Source organism: Polistes fuscatus, unplaced genomic scaffold, assembly GCF_010416935.1.
Source record: "Polistes fuscatus isolate 324 unplaced genomic scaffold, CU_Pfus_HIC Scaffold13, whole genome shotgun sequence".
Lineage (NCBI taxonomy): Eukaryota > Metazoa > Arthropoda > Insecta > Hymenoptera > Vespidae > Polistes > Polistes fuscatus.
In genome coordinates, this window is record NW_025113031.1 from 3,862,951 (window position 1) to 3,876,920 (window position 13,970).

Below are 13,970 nucleotides of genomic sequence, written 5' to 3' on the forward strand. Positions count from 1 at the left end.
GTGGTGAAGGAGGAGCAGGAGGGGGAGGGGGAGGAAGAGAAACGATCTCTGCCATCGCCCATACTTACACGCATACACACTTAGAAATAATCTTGCGACGTTCTTATGTGAACTGCACTTTATATCGGTGTAAGTAAGTTGAGAGAATAAAAGAAAGAAAGAGAGATATAGAAAGAGAGAGAGAGAGAGAGAGAGTATGTATAAGGGATGGGATGGGAGGGAACGGAGGGGTGGACTTTTGGGTATAATGGCGGCTTCGGCACAAGGACCCCCAAAAGAAAGCCATAGATATCGCATTGCACGGCAGGGACTGACGGGACAAAACAACTCAGGCCCATCGACAATAGGAGGGACGGGAGAGAAAGAGAGGGAAAGAGAGAAGGACGCTGAAACTCGTAGAACGGATGACAGAGAGGGTGGATGGGTGGAGGCTAACGTCAAAAGAGATAGATAGAGAGAAAGAGAGAGAGAGAGAGAGAGAGAGAAAAGGATAGGTTCACTCCATGTTACGTTTAGTTAAGAGATAAAGAGAAAACGGTATAGGGATATTTTGGGTCCTACTCGCGTGTCAATTGGTTGTTAAATTAATTATCGTCGTTCCTTTATTATTCAACTTTTGCTAACAAATGAATTTATATTGAATTATTCGTATAAATGACGATTATATACGATTCGCGTAAAGTTTATATGTTAAATTGATCGTATTAAATTCGTATTAAATTCGTATTAAATTAATAACGAATTAAAGTATAATAGGAAAAATAAAGAAGACAAAATAAACTATAGAGATTTTGGGGAAGGATTTCAACTTTAACTATTTTTACTTTCTTTGAAATAAATTAGAATTGTCATCAGAGTACTCTCGCTTATTATTATATTTAGAAAAAACCTTATCGTTCGTACACACCGAGAACGCTATGTAGTTTGTTGCGTGTTACCTTTTTTTTTTTTATTCTTTTCTTTCTATAATATTTCTTCTTTTTCTTTCCTTATTCGATTATTGCATATCGTCTCGAGTAAAATGATTTCGTTCTTGCCGATGCGCGTATGGTGGTTATATGGTTATGCATATGACGACGACGACGACGACGATGATGATGATGATGATGATGATGATGATTGAGATGACGACAGTCAGCAAGGGACATTGACTGTTCTCCGAGAATAAATGAATAATTAAAGTGTGTAATAGCATATAGTACTGGGTATATGATATCTACGTTGCTGGAAATGTTCTTACGTTCTAACATCTAAGCGTTATTAGATAGATAGATAGATAGATAGATAGATGGATAGACAAGACCAATAATTATCTCTCTCTTTCTATCTCTATCTCCTTCCTTTGGAAATGAATAATAATCTTCATCGATTCTTACTAAGTTAATTTTCTTAGAACAAGTGTATAAACTCTGCGATTGAATTATTTGCTATTAAATTTAATCAGAAAAATACGTTCTGTCGTAAGAGAATAATTTAATGTTAATTAATTAATCATTTGTAATAACCGATTATAAACGTTTAATAAAATCGATAATTTAGATTGATATTTAAAAGATTTTTGTTTTGTTTATTTGAAGACTTTTCGACGTAAGCGAAGAATTTATTTAAAAGTATGCCAAGTATTAATTACCACGTACAAATGAATATGTAGAAAAGAATCAAGTATATGTTGTAATCTTATTTTAAATATATAATACAAAATTGAACCCCTCCCCCCCAACGTTTCTCAAAAATAATCCAATTCTACACAGAGAAATGAATTTTTCTTTGATTTATTACGATAAGAAAAAAGATAAACTCAATGTTAAGATGATGACAATAAAATTAGACAGCGGAATAAGGGGACAAATTTCGAAAAGAGATATTTCGATCTATTTTAAAAATAATATAATAAAAGACATATGTGTGTGTGAAATAATATACATATTTAAAAAAAAAAAGAGATACAATATATAATATAATAATTGGATCGATAGAAAACAGAGAGCCGTGTCAGTTATGCGCTTAAAGCCGAAGCGTCGGACATGGCGGCACGAAAGGCGATTTGTCATTCGCGAAATAACTCGAACGTTCGTTCCTTCTCGAGTAGGTATTACGTTTAATGCTCAACACGATCAATTTCACCTACCAAGTGTAACGTAAGCACGTATTTTCAAGAAATAGAGGGAGAACGAGATATATATATATATATAAATAATGATAGATAGAGATAGAGTGAGTGAGAGTGAGAGTGCGAGTGAGTGAGAGAGAGAGAGAGAGAATGTGCGCGCGTGCTCATAGGCATCGTAACTTAATCGATAAGTCGCATTTAGACCACCTCTCACCCCACCTCCCCTATCTTCTCTAAGTATACGATTTCTATTTCTAGATATATATATACACTCGACTAGGAATAGTTAATGACGTTCGTATATACTATATATACACACACACACAGAGACACATACATATATCCGATTTGATTCGTCGAAAGCAGCCACCGAACTCTCCTTCCAGTTTGTCTCATTTTCAATTTAATTTCATGTTGATTTTCATGAAGAAGTGAACGCACACTACCAATTCGATTATTTTAATATCTACTAAATGGTAATTTGACATGGATACGTTTAAATGTTTCATCGAATTTCCGAGTGTCAGTTTTGTTTCATTTTCAATTGGATTTACTGTAAATTGTATTTACCCGGTGTATTATATTAAGTATATATCACATTCGATTTTCATACATTGTTAGATTTAAAACGATTTGTTAAGTAATCCATATGAGATACCCGATAATTACGATATTAATATGTTTGTTTTCTTTTTTTAACGGATAATATTTAATGATTATAATAAATATAACAATTTAGGATGATTTGCGAAGATAAAAAAAGTAATTGATTCTCATCGATGATCGGACATTTTATTTAAAAATTATTAAACACGAGATCTCAGATAAATTCGGACAAATTTTAATCGCGAATATAATTTTTCACGCAACTATTACTGCAATAATTATTAACATATATATATAATTATATTATAAGAGAGGTGAAAAACAAAACGAGAAGAAAAAAAAAAATGATAGATGTTATTATAACGATAGGATTTTCAAGGTAAAAAAGACATAATTCAGTTGGATTGATCGAAATCCATTGTGGAGGAGCCGTCCCGTTTACCGAAACTATCAATTGATGCCGTGGCACAAACAACGCCGTACGGCGTAATACACACACGCAGCTGCACCCCCTCCCGTGAACATCGCAATCCAAACAGAGAACGGATATATCTTCTCGTTCCTCGTTCGTCCATCTGTCGTTGTGTAACGGAACACCGGCTAATAGTATTAGAAATATATATATATACCTATGTAGTTCTGTTATATATATTTCTCTCTCTCTCTCTCTCTCTTACTCATTCTCATTCTCCGCGTATGTATTTCTGTGTACGCGAACTAAACTACCCCTGTGGAAGCACTCGATCGAAGAACCCCTATATGCCTTCTTCTTTCCTTCTTCGTTTCTCTCCCAAGCACGTAGATTACGTCTGTAAATGCCCCTTCTCGCGACCGTACCTCTCTCTGATCCGCTTTCTTATTTTTTATTTCCTTCTCTTCCTTTACTTTTCCTTTCCTTTTCCTCCTTCTGGAACCACCACCACCTCCACCGCTCCCAAAATCCACTAAACGAGGTGTACACTTTATTCATTTTTCTTCCCGAACCATAGAAACCGTTTGCTCTTTTTTCTTCTTTTTCTTTTTTCTTCTTTCCTTTCCTTTGCTTTAATAAAATATTTAAGAATCCCGTTGCTCTGAGAAATAATTTAAGAAGAGATTGTTATCCGATATAATTGTATTTTTTGTTAAAATTCTACTGCGATAAGAGGATGAAATATATCGATAAAAAATGTATAATCGATTGATATATTTTTCGTATAGGTTTATTATTATAGTTAGAAGTATCTCTTAGCGAATTGACTGCTACTTCGGCAAATGGAAAAAGAAAATATTTCATTTCTCTAAATAGAACGATGATTATTTCCCCTAATAAATAATACTAACCCGAAAAAAACGTAAGTGTCGGTGGTGGTGCTTTATCGAACGAACCAAAATAACTATATCCATTCGCTATAATATTCTCGATGTAATTTTTATATCCAATGAGGAAAAGTGTCCTTATCTCGTTCATATGAATCAATATTAATAATAGAAATAAAGAAACAGAACAAGAAAATGGAAAACAAAAAAAGGGCAGAAAATAATGAGAAAATTTGATGTGGAGGATTAACTCAAATAAAATTGCTGAAAAATAAAATAAGAATCAAAGATATATATATACAGAGAGAGAGAGAGAGAATAAGGTAGCGGGGGGAGGGGGGAGGGAAAGAATAAAAAAATTCGCAAGCCAAGTAAGAACAACTCGATTTAGTATTCGACTCCTTTCGAGAACGTTGCAAACTTTCCTCTCGCGTGTTTCTGCAAACGTCTTGCGAATCGTTGCTAGCTGCCAGGCGCGAAGAGGAGGCTAAGGGGGTGGTGGGCTGGGGTTAGAAAGAAAGAGAGAGAGAGAGAGAGAGAGAAGGTAACGTGCAAGTGACAACCCTCTTCTCTCTTTCGGTGTAGGATCTCAGTGTACCCTCAGCCCTAAAAGCAAGGCAGAAGATAGAGATGGAAAGACAGGGAAAGGACGAGACGGGTGGTGGACAGAGAATTGGAAAGTCGTGACGAGCTCGGAAGCAGGAGCAGGCGCCGTGGAGACGGCAGAGATCCTGCCTTTTTGTTTGTCTGTTTGTTTGTTTGTTCCGGGCGTTTCGTTACCGCGTTGGTTAGCTACTTCACTCCCTTTTCTACCATCCCCCTTCTATCATTCTCATACACTTCTACACCCTCTCTAACCTCTATCTTTCTTCCTGTCCTTATTTATATCTTCCTCTCTCTCTCACTCTCACTATCACTCTCTCTCTTTCTCTCTCTCTCTATTTCTCTCATTTTTCTTGTATTTTTCACCAACTTTATCATTCTCCTTCTTTCCTCGTCTATTGTCTCTCTCTCTTTTTTTTTCTTTCCTTTTTCTCCCTTACTTTTCTATAGTCTTTTCTTTTCGAACCCCTCCCCCCTCTCCACCTTCTTCTTCTTCTTCTTCTTCTTGTCTTACCGGTAATATTACTACTAATCTTTTTCCGAAAACTTTTTCGCATAGTTTTCTCTTCAATTTAAATGATACACTTTTATACTGTTTTACATTTTTTTGTATTTTTTGTTTCGATAGATTACAATATTTCAAAAGATGTCACGTTTATTAGTTACAATTTCGCATGTTATTTTCGTGTCGATACATTTACGGATATATATATATATATATGTATAATTCTGCACGAATTCGTTTGGATGTTTATGCGAAATAACAACAAGAAGGAGTAGCTATCACGCAACGTTCATTACTGTCTTGATTCTTCTACTTTCCTGACGAATCACCGAGTTAATTCTCCACGTGTTCTCTCTCGAAGAGTTAAGTATATTATTGAATATATCGGCACGCGAGTCCGAATAAAAAAAAAAAGAAAAAGAAAAAGAAAAAAGATTAATAATGTCTCTCAAAAAGTATTACAAGAGAGAACACACACTACTAATTACAATAATTCTCTTCCTCTCGTTTAATCTTGCTCAAATTTAATTAAAAATGATTCGTTGCAAAAAAAAAAGAAAAAGAAAAAAAAGAGAGAGAGAGAGAAAAAAAGAAAGAACGAAAATCCTGAAATAATGATTAATCTCTCTTTTTTCTCTTCTTTTCGATCGAATCGAATTCCTCGTGAAATTTTATCTAAAATTAATATTTTACCATTACCCATACATACGTTCCATTAAACCCATTCCCTTTTTTTTCTTTTCAACAACACAACAAAATGAAATAATACATTAATTTGGCACAATGGAATTTTCGAAGAGGTAATAAAAATGTGGAGAATAAAAAATGAAGTAGAATTTTCTCGAAGGGCGAGAGAACGAAAAAAGAAAATAAAAGAAAAGAAAAAAAGAAAAACATAGAAAGAGAAAGAGTTTAGAAAAAATAAGGAAAGAAATAGGAGATAGAGGGAGTGACTCTCGTGAGCTAACTCTCGTCACGCACATGCTGCAACGACCTTTTGCATCAAAAGCTTTTGTTTATGGGCCGAGAAGATTTATAGGCTGCACAACGATGTGTACATATAGCATCTTGCTACGCTCTATCCGTACCGAGATCTCTCCTCGAAATGTCGTCAGCGTCCGAGCGTACACCCTCTTCTTATTCTTCTTCTTCTTCTTCTTCTCTCTACTATCTTTCCAACTCCAACAAACTCTTGACTACTTTTCTACATCAAACATCAACTTTCTTTTTCCTTGCATTGTTTCTTTTTTTTTTTTTTTTTTTATAAACCAAAATACTTTACCAAAGGAAAGCAACAAACACGCGTCGTCGCGTCTAATCTAATCAAAATTTCTCTCTCTTTTTATTTTTCTCATGAAATTTTTTCTCATACTCGCGAACAATGTCATTCTATCGAGCTATTAAATTTCGACAAATCAATTTCCAACTTAGAAACTTTTTAACGACGCGATTGGAATAACCTCCTCGCCGTAAATCCGCTTTTCTCATTGGATTTATTCTCGTATATTTGATTTTTTTGGTTTTAATCGAAATTGATTTTTAATACGACGCATCATAATTAACGCGTCGATTATACTAATATATTACTTCATTCGTACGGAATATGAGAATCGAAGCATGAATTTTCTTTGCCGGAATTTGAAATGATTGCTTTTTTTTCTAACCCTGATTGATGCAACGTAACTCTCTCGCATATACCGACGTACGTAAACACGTGATTTGAAAATAGTAAGGCTGCCACGTTATTATCTATCCGCCTACATTGTCCAAGGAGCGTTAACGGTCATACAATTGTTTTCAAGCTGGTCAGTAAGAAAACCACGGGGGGAGTTTGCGTTGTCCGATAGACGTACTTACATAGATGCATGCATGCAGCAAGTGAGGTACTCGGCGACGGAAACATTCCTGAAAGAGAGAGAGAGAGAGAGAGAGAATAAACGTAAGCTAATAAAGTAAGATTTACAGAGATGCTAAAGTGTAAAGTAGAAATAAAAGAGTACGGAATACGAGAAAGATTCTCAAACTCGTCATAACTCGGTAGTTTATGAAGTTGTCGTAAGAGAGACGTTTGAAAGATCTCTCGATCGATTTTGGAACGGGTAAACGTGCTTATAAGGCGCGATAAATTCATCCTTTCTACTCGTGGAACGCGGCTTATCTCTGACAAAAGCGAAAGAATTCGCTCGTGGAACGTTGAGAAGAAATATAACAACTTGGCTATGGAATCGTCTGGTGTAACTCATAATGCAACTTGCAGAGATTCGCCAGGCGTCGCTCTCCATCGAATATAACCGGTCGTTCGATGTGTCTCCATATTTAGTAACTTACATTTTATATCAGAGAAACACGTGGAATTATTTTTCTTACTTTCCTTCTGGAATATACCTACACATTTTTATAACACATTATTTTTATACGTCCGTTTTATACGTTCTCCAGGTTGATAAAAAAAAAAGAAAGAAACTTTCAACCAATACTAAATTCAATGATATTTTTTCTTAGGACAATTTGAAGATTACCAAAACGGGTACATGGAGCTAGTATCATCTACAAAATTCACATAATTTTACTTTGTTAACCAACCAGTCGTATTTTAAAGGGTCGCCAGTTTTCTGATACTATTTTCACTATTTTAAGTCAATCTGAAGATTTTCAATCAAAAGAGTTTGAGGATTATCAACTAGTAAATACATTTCTAGATAAAGGAGAGACAATTAAGTAGTTGATTATCCAATTAAATTCAATCTTTATTATTATTGCGTTCTCCCAAAAGGAAACTGATCAGTTTAGTTTTACGTTGTCGTTGTAGGCCAAGAAGAAGTATACCTACTATTTGCTAGAGGAACTGATCGCACACTTGGAATAATCGCCCGCATAACATGGTCAATATGAGAACAATGACCAAAGGAGTGAGAGAGAAATAGGATGGTTTCTCTTTTCGTCGTCTTTGTAAGTCATGCAGAACTATGATTACGTTTAATAATCTAACAATAAGATTCGTAATTAATCGCGAGAGCCCTGATTCTAATTCGGGTTTATCATTATCATGGGAACTACTGCTAAAAGAAAAGGAAACACTTTCGAATTAATTGTCCTTTCTTAAATCGACCATGGTCAATCAATTTTCATCCTAATTTGTGCTCATAATATTTTCGAATCAAAAGCAAATTAAAAGGAACGTAGAAGAATATTATATATTCCGTGTGCGATGTTGGGCTTCTTTTGCAAGCTCACAAGAATTCCAACAAATTATCTCCGTAATTCCGAATGCACCCTCGAATAGATCCTAACCAAATGATAATTACTGTTAATATCTCAAACAAAATATTACTAACGCCTATACCATCCACAAATACAGAGTTCTTTCGTAAAACCTACAAAATAATTACAAGAAGACTCTTTTCAAAATATAATTCCCCATATTTTTCGAATCTATCCCTTATACTCGGACCAAAATAAATTATAATTACAAATTGAATACTCTTAGAGTGAAATAACTCCATCCGAGTAAACATTTGTTAATAAAAGAAAATGAAAAAAAGATCAAAAAAGGAAACAAAAAGGAAAAAATTGTCTTCGTAATTCTCCGTCGGATTTCGTGTCCGAAAACGTGCTACCTTGAACGTGGTCGCGGAACGAATGCCATAGGACTTTCCGTCTTCGTCTGACTACCCCCTCCATGTTGATCTGCGAGAGCTCGCCCGCGCGCGCGCGCGCGAGCGCGTATTCGATGCGAATCCACGCTTGGAAAGGGGCAACTATCCCCGTTTATCGCGCTTCCTTCTCCATGGTGGGGGAAACGGCGCGTTAGTCACGTGGGCGGCGCCATATTTGAGCCACGCCCAATCGCGTTGCCCCTTTACCAGCCCGGCGCGCTCGTCAAATGTTTTTCGTCGCGGATTATGACGCGATCTGCGCGATTATGACCACCTCTACCTCTACCTCTTTCTCCATCTCCTGCTCTCTCCCTCTTTCCCTCTTTCCCTCTTTCTTTCCTATTTCCCCTTCCTCGTCACATTCAGAATATACTTTCTCTCTCTTTCTCCTCCTCCCCTCTCTGCCTCTTTTCACATTCTAGATTCTTCCTTTTACTCCTCTCTTTCTCTTTCTATTGCTTACCTCAGCAAGCTTGAATTTGTTCTCTCCGTCTTCTTTCAACAGCACAACCCGCTTGGCTAGGTCGTTTTCTGCTACGACGTTGGACGTGTATGTAGAGGGCATCTAAACTACCCCCACCCTTACAGCCCTTTTTCTCTCTTTCTCTCTCTCTCTCTCTCTTCGTTTTGAACGTATTCCGTGCGCGACGAACGCACGGAATACCCGATCTCCTCCACGTTTCCCTTCCTCTCTCTCTTTCCCTATCTTCCTTTTTTTTTATTTTCGTTATTTGCTTTTTTTTCTACTCTTCTCCGGCTTCGAATAGAAACTCTCGGGCCTTTTCCGAAGGCTACTACTACCTTTGGATCGTGTAAAGACCAGCTACTCTAACGTGGCATCGATCGCCACCGTTCAACCTCATCCTCTTTGCCACTGAGTCGTCTCAGTCCCACGATGTTCTTCTTTCCTTCGATCTTCTATCGGAGAGACGGAAAGAGAGAGAGAGAAAGAGCGAGAGAGGAGTAGGGATGAGCAGGGATAATCAGTGACAGTTGGGAAAAGAAAAAATCTCGCAAAGATCATCAGAATCAAGGGGAAGAGCTGGAAAAGAAGATCATTTGAAGTGGTTAATCAAGAAAATTAAGATCATCAGATACTGTTGATCAAGAAGAAGAGAAATTGAAAGTTGGAGATCATCGGAATCACTTGGTCAAAGAAATGAGAGAGAAAAGAAGCTGATCAGAATCACTTGGTCAATGCAACGAGAAAGGGAAAGAAAGAGAGAAGGAAAGAGAGAGAGAGAGGAGAGAAAAGGAGATGATCAGAATCACTTGGTCCAAAGAAACGGGACAGAAGGAGATGATCAGTGGTAACTGGTCCAGAGATAAAAAGAGATAGAGACTGATAAGGAGCTGTAGAAAGAGAAATACACGTTTAAGAGAGCCCAGTTTGTCAGGATAGCTTGCTGATTGGATGGACAGCTTTCTTTCTTACGATATTCTTAGCCTTCCCTTGACGCGTGAACGAGAATTTAATGGTGCGGATCGGTGAGAAAGTTTTTCCGATGGAATGATTTACGCGGTTTTGCTCTTAACGATCTCAGCAACTCTTTCTCTCTTTCTCTCCATCTATCTTTACGCGCCTCACGTGAGAATGAGAGTGCAGGACGGAGAACGAGACTGGATTGAATGCAGCAAACTCGTTCAGTCTTTACTCGGAAACCTTTTTAGCTCCAACGATATTGCATTGTTTCTCAGGATCATTGTCCAGTTCGAGTCGACATACTTTTTTTTACCACGTTACATATCAACAATAAATATGTAAGTATATCGAAAGAAAAACCATAGTAGGCGTCAACATTGTAGTCTGAATAATTGGACATATTCTGTTCGACGAAACAGCATTATCAAAATTCCAAGCACATCAGCGTCAGGAATCGACTACATTACACCAACTTTATTTCCTAAAAAATAACTTCTCGACCATAAGGATTAGCACAATATTTGAGAAATAGAAAGACAAATAGACGGAGACAAACGGACAGGGATACAAGCAGAAAAAGAAAAAAGGAAGAAGGCTAAGAATAAAGAAAGAAGTTCAATCGGTGGATCTGTTCCCGACGGCCAAGTCCTTCACAATCTCGAAATTCTCTTTTTTTATTCCCCAGGTCTCTCCCCTACTTATACCCATCTCTCTCTCTTTCTCTCCTTCTCCCTTTCTCTCTCTCTCGTGCTCTCACTCTCTCTCTCTCTCTCTCACTCTCTCACACATACACACATTTTCCCTCCCTCTAGCTAAACGCGTTCTCGGGAATCGTCCTTACTCTCGCACGGATGGAAAAGCTTTCGCGGATTTGGCAACACTGCGACGCGATGTTGGGCGTCTCAGCAACACTCCGCGGCGCGAAGGACGAACGACGAGGAGGTCTCGGCAAGTAGAAAAAGTCGTGCTCGACGTAACGTCCGTAGCAGCAAAGCTGATAGTGGTGTGCTGGTGGTGGTGATGTCAGTTGAGAGAGTTGTTCCGGGGTGGGATAAAGTGGGCGGAACCAACGGCGGGGAAGGCAAACGCGGAGGAACGTGAAAGGCACCGGGTGAATAGCCCGAGAGTGGGAGCAGCTACGCGAGAGACCGTTGCTGAACTTAACTCCAAGAGTGGAGGAAACCAATAGGCGGAGCTAAAAGCTTCCCCTCCGTTCCTCATTTCCGTACGTGTTAAACGCGAGCCAATGCGCTTGACAGAGACAGAAAGACGGACAGCAGACAGAGAAAGAGAGTTTCGCATTGCTGGGTCGTGCGAATTTTGGCACGATTAAACTTTTCAACCGAGTTTCCACGGAAAAGGCAAGCCAACCAGCCACCCAGTCAGTCAGCCAAGCCGCAAATAAAGTTTTTTCAATGTCAGCTTTTCAACCTGGAATGAAGATCAAGCGAAATAAACTCTTCTCGAACACTTCTATTGTGAACTTGGAATACTTTCTTCCCTTTACTGATTTCGAAATACATGATCTTGAGAATTAACTTTCCAAACGTGATCAGGATAATAAGGTTATTGCTATTACACGTATACCTAAGAAGTGATCCAAGATACGAGATATCATTGCAAACATCGATGTCGGTCTAAATACGAAGTAATCGATGAATAAACAAATGTCTAATTCTCTAACAAAATTATCAAGGAATCTTTTAGAAATATTTCGAGAGAAAAATGGGATCATCTGAAAGTACATTAGTACATCGGAGGATTGGAAAGAAGAACATCGAAGGTGTCCTGCACGCTTAGCGTGGTTTGCTTCCCTTCCCTCGTAACTGCCCCCGCCCACTCCGGGGTGTTAATGGGCGTACTCGCGGTTAACACCCTAGCTGGGAAGATAGTGGGGGGATTGGATACCCCTCTCGCCCTTTGCGTGCGTCACCAGGATAGATCCTGACGACAACTCTCCACGAGTTGGCGGTAGGAAGAATAACTTGTGCTGGTCTCGTGTTCTCTCGGAGAGAGATCAGAAAGAGAGAGATAGGAAGGGAATAATTCGAAGATAGAAAGAGGTGGAGTGGGAGGAGTAGGAGCGGGCTAAGGCGAGGGAAGAGAAGGGGAGCGTCGGAAAAGGCGTCGAGAGCAACGCCGTTCGGATTGGCGTTCCGGCGCCAATCCGAGCTAGGAGCGCTCATTATCGCCCAACGGCTGGTCAGGAGGAGAGAGAAAAGGTGCCAGCACGTTTCCCCACCTTCTCGCTCGAGTGACGCGCCACCGTATCTCCATCCCGGTCTTACCAAGGGAAAAAGGAGAGGGTAGGGTGATGGGAAAGTATATGTGAGGCTCGCGCGCGCGCGTCCCGTTGAAATGCAGCTGGTGGGGATGGCAAAGTCCCCACTACCGAGGCCCAAGGGACTCGCTCCGTAGCTCGGCTAACTCGTCGTCGTTGTCGTCGTCGCCGTCGCCGTCGCCGTCGTTGGAAAAGGGGAAGGGAGGAGGAGCCCCCGCCGCACGGCCTCAGTCTTCGCGTCGCTGCCCTCCAGCATTCACGCCTCCCGCGTCCGTTCCGCGGCGCAGCCACACTCCGTTCTCTCTCTCTCCTTGTGTGTTGTTCTCTCGTTGTGTGTCGCCGTTGTCGTCGTCGTCGTTGCTGCTGCTGCTGCTGCTGCTGTTCTCGTCATCGTTTTCGTCGTCGTCGCCGTCATCGTCGTCGCTGCCGCCGCCGCCACCGCCACCGCCGCCACCGCGTCGTGTCGTTTCGTCGTTGGCGTAGTCGTCGCCACTGTCGTCGTCGTCGTCGTCGTCGTGTCTTTTACGTTCTCGTAAGCGGCCGCGTCTGTGCGCGCGTGCCTTTCTCTGTGTCTGTGTTGGTGTGTGGTTGTGTGTGTGCAGTCAGTGTATTAGTGTATCTGTGAGTGAAACCCACACACGTATACCTATACACTTACGGGGCACGCATACCTAGACATTATTCACTTGGTGGACGATTCACGTATAGCTAAGCAAGAGAGTCACCCTACCACGCTCGACGGCACACAGGGACACGCACGCACTCACACGCTCTCCTCGAATCCGGACGGGACTTTAGCACACCAACACCTCTGCGGGAGGTGTGGGGGTGAGCCCCCAGAGGAGGTGTCAATCCTAGCGCTGCTCAGTGACCATCGCGGCGCCACCCAAGTAACACCTTTCGTCCGCTCTCTCTCTGCAACCGAGCACACCGGCAGATCTAGTCGACGTTTTCAACTCGAGTCAACAAGGGAAAAATCAGACGCTCCTTTATTATATTTTTTTTATTCTTTTTTCCTTTTCCCAATTCTGTCTCATCGAGCGACCGTCATCGTTGAGCATCTCGTGAAATCATCTCAATAATTATCAATCGAGTATCGAACTAAACTTTTCTCTCTCCTTTCTAATCTATTCTTCTCTACCAAGAAGACTCCTCAAGAAAAGACATCGGACTCGATAGAGGGAGGGAGAGAGAGATATTTATTCCGCTGCTGAATATTATTATTGTTCTTCGGTAATACCTTGGCAAGAAGAAAATTAATACGTTTTAATTGACCTGGTGTGTTCCTATTCTCGTGTCTACGTTAATCTTTAGAACGACGACGCGTCGTTTCTCGTGTGATCCCGGCCCGTCGGACAGTGTGGCTTCTGTCTCGCGCAGCTACGTTCTCGTGCTTCTTCATCCTCGTCATTTCCATACCTTTCTCTCTCTCCCTCTCTCTTTTTCTCTCACACAATCTCTCTCTCTCTCTCTCACTCACTCACACT

The 13,970-nt window shown here is 40.1% G+C and overlaps 1 long non-coding RNA gene across 1 annotated transcript in view; it reads right to left on the reverse strand.

Moving 5' to 3' along the window:
- The window catches only part of LOC122513974, a 47,960-nt gene extending 36,842 nt beyond the window's left edge, over positions 1-11,118 (reverse strand). Inside the window, exons 1-2 of the long non-coding RNA XR_006302914.1 lie at positions 11,044-11,118; positions 9,243-9,821 (exon numbers count right to left, since the gene is read on the reverse strand). This is a non-coding gene — a long non-coding RNA (uncharacterized LOC122513974). The remainder of the gene's footprint in view (positions 1-9,242; positions 9,822-11,043) is intronic.
- Between the last annotated feature and the right edge of the window lie 2,852 nt (positions 11,119-13,970).